This window comes from Pinus tabuliformis, chromosome 3_2, assembly GCF_031772625.1.
Source record: "Pinus tabuliformis cultivar Carrire ecotype Pingquan chromosome 3_2, CPIR1, whole genome shotgun sequence".
In the NCBI taxonomy this organism is placed as follows: Eukaryota; Viridiplantae; Streptophyta; class Pinopsida; order Pinales; family Pinaceae; genus Pinus; species Pinus tabuliformis.
Window position 1 is genome coordinate 3,165,650 of NC_142302.1, and position 6,000 is coordinate 3,171,649.

Genomic DNA, 6,000 nt, shown 5'->3' on the forward strand with positions numbered 1-6,000 from the left:
TTCTGAAGAAACCAAATAGCAAGGGCAAAGCTCAAAACTGCTAGAGCAAGAATTGAAGCCCTAACTCACCATGAGGGGAAAAAGAAGCTTGACATACTTGCTGAGGCCTCACTCCATGCCTAGCCACCTCAGACATCAGCTTCTCAAACAATTTTGAAGACCCTTGGCTCAATTTTTGTCATCTAGTATTTTTTGTCTTTTTAAGGCAATTTCTATATCAGCAATTTGGTCAAACATGAAGTGCCTTTGGAGGCACTTTTTGGAGGAATTTCCACCACCATTGGATTCATAAGGACTAATACAGTCAAGAAAACCATGTTTCCAGCCTTGGAAGGCAAAACTAGTGGGTGAAAAAGGCAAAAAACCACCTAGAAATCATGTTTTTGCCTCTTTTTAGGCGTTGCGCGTTTGAGTAGTCTTGGGAGATTGCAATTTTGGAAAGGCAATTCAAGCCCATTTTGAAAAACAAGGGAAGTTTTGGAAACTAGGCAGGATAAGCTTTCTAATGAGATATCCTGGGCTAGATTTGGACATCAGGAAGGCAGTCAAAAGTCAGCTTGAAGATGATGTTGTGTGTTTGACACTAGCGTTGCGTGTTTGACAGTCAACCCAGATTTTCACTATTTCTCTCCAAATTGATTTTCACCTATGTGAAATTGATGTTTTACTCATGTAATTGATAGGGATGATTCAATTATTATGTTTTTTACTTTTACCTAGGTTAAATACATTAGGTAAATGGCCTACAAAACTTGTAATGAATCAGTTCACTTAAGTTAGGGATGAGTTATTTTGACCACCCTACACTCTAGCTATCAGTTCAATTTTTGTTGTAACTACTCCTCCTCTCATGGATTCAACCCCTGAGGCTATGATGAGTTGGTTTGAGGCCTATATCATGTAATTATATAGGTTGGACTCTATTGGATGTTATACTAGTGTTTCAGACTTTGGCATGAAATATATTGGATGATTTGCAGCTATTTTGGTGGGATTCCTGTGGTATGCTATTTTGACATTGTTTCTTCTTCAGTTTCATATGTATGAATGTTTTGTACCTCTCATGATCCATTTCACTCTAAGTATGTTTGATTTTCAAGGTGTGATAAGCAAAATTCATATTCTATGCTCTGTTTTGGGAAAATCATCATAAATTGTTTCATTTCTTCAGTTTAAAAAGAATTCATGGTTTTCATGCTCTTTTTAGCACCTCACCAGTGTAAACCATTTCTTCACCATACTAAGTGTTAAAGTAACTTGCCTACCTTTCCCCATCAGATGTCTGCAATTCTGACTCTCTTTTTCCCTGACCTAGTTCACTCTCTAACCTAATTCACTCATCCAATGACTACCCCAATCAAATCAAATCAAACAACCCCCTCAGCTTTATACCTAGCCTAAAACCATAATTCATCCAGCCCTCTTGGCTATGATCCTTTGGAAAGAGCCCTCTCCGGCCTAGTAGGGCTAGCTACAAGTCAAAAGATTGGTCTGTAGTTACCTTCGTTGGACTCTTTCCTCAACCTTGTAGATTTGAAGGAGTGATAACATACTGGTGTCATTGTCAGGGAACGAAAAAATCATTTTCCCTAGGTGTACGACAAAGTTTAGATCTGATTGTTGATGGTGGACAGTGATGAGGCACCCGAAGGCTGAAATCATCCACCTGGAAACTCCAAATTAGTTTTGAAATCAAATCCAAAGACTCCACTAGAGGATGAACCCTGCCAAGAAATATGAAAGGACAACATGAGAAGATCAGGTATTTAACTTGGACTTTTATTCAAGACATCATGTTGTTTATCATGAAATATCTCTTCTCTTTTCCTGAGAATTTCTAGAAAGTTTTCCAAGGTGTATTATGTTTGAGAAAAGATCACAAAACTCCATTAGATTCCTTTCCTTTGAAGGTTGTAAATACAAATTCCCCTTTGATCTTGGTCCAGAACTTTTTTCCAAATTTTATGATGACCATCTTCAAATTGATGAACCTCAAGAGATCAAGATTGATCCTACAACTTATGTACATACTCTTACACCTTGTAAAATTCTAGATAGATACAAACCACTCAGCTTACCTCCTATACTCCATGCTTTCCCTGAAAGTCATTACCTATATCTACCGAGGTTTGATGGTGAATGTGACAATATCACTGCTGAGAGACATATGCATAATTTTGAGACTTTCCTCGACCTTTTTGAAGTTGATGAAAAGGATGTAAGTATCAAGCTAGTTTCTCTTTCTTTGCAAGGCAAGTCAAGAGTTGGTTCAAAACCTACCAGCTACAAGCATTTCATATTTCCCGTAGTTTACCAAAGTTTTCCTTGACAAGTGGGTGGTCAAAGAAAACCCTTTCCTGATTCTAGAAGAGTATGACCAATTGAAAATACGGCCAGGGGAGATGGTACAACAATTTCTTCCCAATTCAATCAAGTCTATTATTCGATACTTGCCAACATAAGACCTCTTCCCCGCTTAGCTCTCTTACATTACCCGGATGCCTTTGATCCAGAAATGGAGTTTTAGCTGAGAGAAAGGAACCTCGCAACACTTAAAGAGATGCAGAATAGTGTCGTAGATGTAGAGGCTAATATGATGATCAGAAGGGCAAAGCTGAAGGAAGAAAAGAGAGAGAACATAAATGCAGAGCACCTGACATCTTCAGAGATAAACCTTGACATTTTCATGAGTGCAGTGGAGAAAATGATGCAAAATATCACCATGAGGGATGAATTTTCCTTTCAAGATCACCATGACCCACTTATCCCAGAAGAAGAAAAATCTATTGGCCTTAAACACTTTCCTGCTAATCCTAGCTACCATAGATCAGAAAATGGATTTATAGATCAATCCCAGGAGAAACAATCTAATGATCTAATGTGTATGTTTGATGACATTACTTATGATAATTTGCCAAAGTCTGACCAGTTTGACGATGATTATGTTCTCCAAACAAAAACTAATCTTGCAAGCCAATCAACAGTGGGTTTATGGGAGGAGGAAGTTCAGTGTCAGCAACTCGAATATAGTGATCAGCCAATGCATATCAGCTATGGCAATGAGGAGGAAAGTGCAGAAAATTTGGAAGTAAGTGAATCCTCTTTGTTTTACTTCATTTCAGTTCATTAGAGACAACTTTGATGTAATCAGAAATCAGCAGTCATTAACTTTCGATCTTGACAATCAAAAGGATAATGAAATTCTTGATCAGAGCTCCTTACCCTTGTGTTTCTCCTCATTTGCAAAAATAAGAGAAAACTATAAGCAAGCAGATAAGTGAGTGGTCAACACTATAAATGATAAACCTTCTCTTGAAATGGTTGAGGAAATCATTTGCGACATAGAATCCTCCTTAGCTCTAGATTTGCAGCCACCAAATTCCATTGAATCCCAAATTGCAGATGAAGGCTTGGAAGCTGAAACATGTGATCAAATGATGCAAGATGATTCTGTACCATTATGTTTTGAATCCTTTCAGTCTTTAAAGGAAAATTTTCATAATATCTCTAAAACAAAGGATGAGTAGCCTGTAGAAAATCATGTTGTCTCATTTGAACCAATGGAAGGTAGGTTGAAACATTCTTTTCAAGTTTTTCATGACCCTATAGCTGATGTGTTGGATGATATATGCGGTAAAAGTCCTTCTCCATTAGCTAACTGTAAGCCTGAAAAGAGTGTTGATATAAACTTGATCCGACAGTTGATTTCTTTGTCATTTTCAATAGGAGTCTCATTACAAAGCTCATCTGAAAATTTGCAGTCATATCAGTATAGTAATGAAGAAGATTCTTGTTTTATTTTTTATCATCAAGAAAAATTAGTCATTCATGAGTTTTAGGATCCTTTTGTCAACTTGTTGCAGTCATCAAGGGAAGAAATCACAAATGTTGGGAAAATTTTAAAATCAAGGTATAAAGACTACCTAGAGCAGAACAATAATGTATTATATGGTCTGGAAATCAATATGTATTCCTATGAAGATCCTTTTGAAGCATTTTTTAGGTCAGCTGGAGGGGTCATGCTTTGCAATTTCATCAAGATTCAATTTGATTTCAAGTTTTCATGGGAGTTGCCTTTCAGTAGTTCTCTCTTCTTTCTCATAAGAAAGCACTTGCAGAGAATTCAAATAGCAGCCAGAATGCTTACATGGTTGCATTGGTTGTTCCATTTCACCTTATCAAGTGATGAATGGATCAATTAGAGCAGGTTTTGTGGAATAAGCTCAATTCTAAGCATATTTTTTCAGTTAGTTTTCAATTTGTCATAAGTCGGTTTATGTCATTTGAGTTTGCAGCATTTAGTCATGCATTTCAGTTTAAGTTTTTGACCGTATTGGCCCACATGGTTAGGCACTTGGTCTACGGTGTTATTGACACCTCCAAGGAGCTACCATCTCCAATAAGGCCAATGTTAGTGTTAGTATTTTCATACTACCATCAGTAATCAAAACTCATCTTTTCATATCATTTTAGTGTCCCATTTGAAATTTTTATCATTCCACCTAGCTCATCATGTAAAAATTTACTCACTGATGGTAGCCCAAAATAAAAAAAAATCACGATCCTCTCTCAAAAATTTATATTTGCTGGCCCAACTTCATGTGTCTTGCTGAGCATACATTGACTATAACAGCTCATTTCATCATGTTTTATGTCAGCCAAGTCCACCTGGAGTTTAGTCATTCAAAGTCCCATTAGGTCACTTAGGTTTCATTTTCCAAGGTCCAATAAAACATCATATCACTACATAAGGCCATCAAAGTATGAGAGAGAAGCAAATAATATCCTTTTTTTCAGTTAGATAAGGGTTTACAAGACGTAACCATAGTTGCTAAAATTCCAATTTTGATTTTAAGCAAGAAATTCATTCCAGTTTGTAATTTTTATTACAAAAGGGAGATGTAATATTTTTTATTTATTTATGTAATTCTATGTTTATCATATGTAATAAGTCACTATTTTAGTTGTTTACTCAACATCCATTGCCAGTATCATCCAAACAAAAATCAAAGTGAAGATTACCAAAGCTTCAGCATCATCCACCTGCAAAAGAAAAAAAGTCAGAAACAAATTAGCAAAGAGGTAAAAAAGGGGTCAAATGAAATATTAGAAAGTGGTTTTGAAAAGAAAAATATCAAACTCACTCACCTATAAAAGTCTTCTTGCCTTCAAACTTACCTTCGTTTGCCTCCTAGCACTCATTGAGCAAACCCCAAGAGAATATTTTCGCACTTTTGGGCACAATCAGCAGAAACAAAGTAGGCATTGCAAGTTTCCTTCTGGCACTGCGCGTTTGTCCAGCAACGCTCCAGCTACCTCCTCAGCTCCTCCAAAGCATTCTCAAACTTAAAACAAGTAAGTAGTAGTTGAAGCATGTGCTTTTCCTCCTCCTCGAGTTAATTCATAAGTGCTTGATAGGTTTATTGAAGATTTGGTGTTTAATCCTATATCTAAACCCTGGATTTCCCCCCTAACACTACCCTTGCACTCTCATTCCCCTTTATATATTTCCCTTTACCCTCATTCCCTTTCCCTAAATCTTTATATCCCAGATACTCCCTAAACCTTTATCCTCAAAACCCTAAGTCCTAGGTGATACCAAACTACCTAGGCTCCCAAACCCCTCTATTGCAAACAATTTCCCCCATCCCCAAACTATCATACCACTACCCTATATCCCTCTTCAAATACATATACCCCTACACCCATCATCTTCCTATTTACCCTTCCCCATTTATTGTTCCCTAAAAACTACACTCCCCCTACCTTACACCTCCCTAGGGTTTGATACTAAACAACATGGCAGAGGAGGAATATAGACCACATAGTGAGGAAGAGGAAACAGATAGAGAAGAAGACAGGGAACAGAGGAGGCCACACAAAGAAGGACAGATACATAGGTTTGAGCCCATAGATCTCAGGGAACCCCTAGCATCCCCTATGACTACGATATCCTTCAAATGGCTAGGCTGTTATGATTTTTGTGAACTAGTGCAAGCA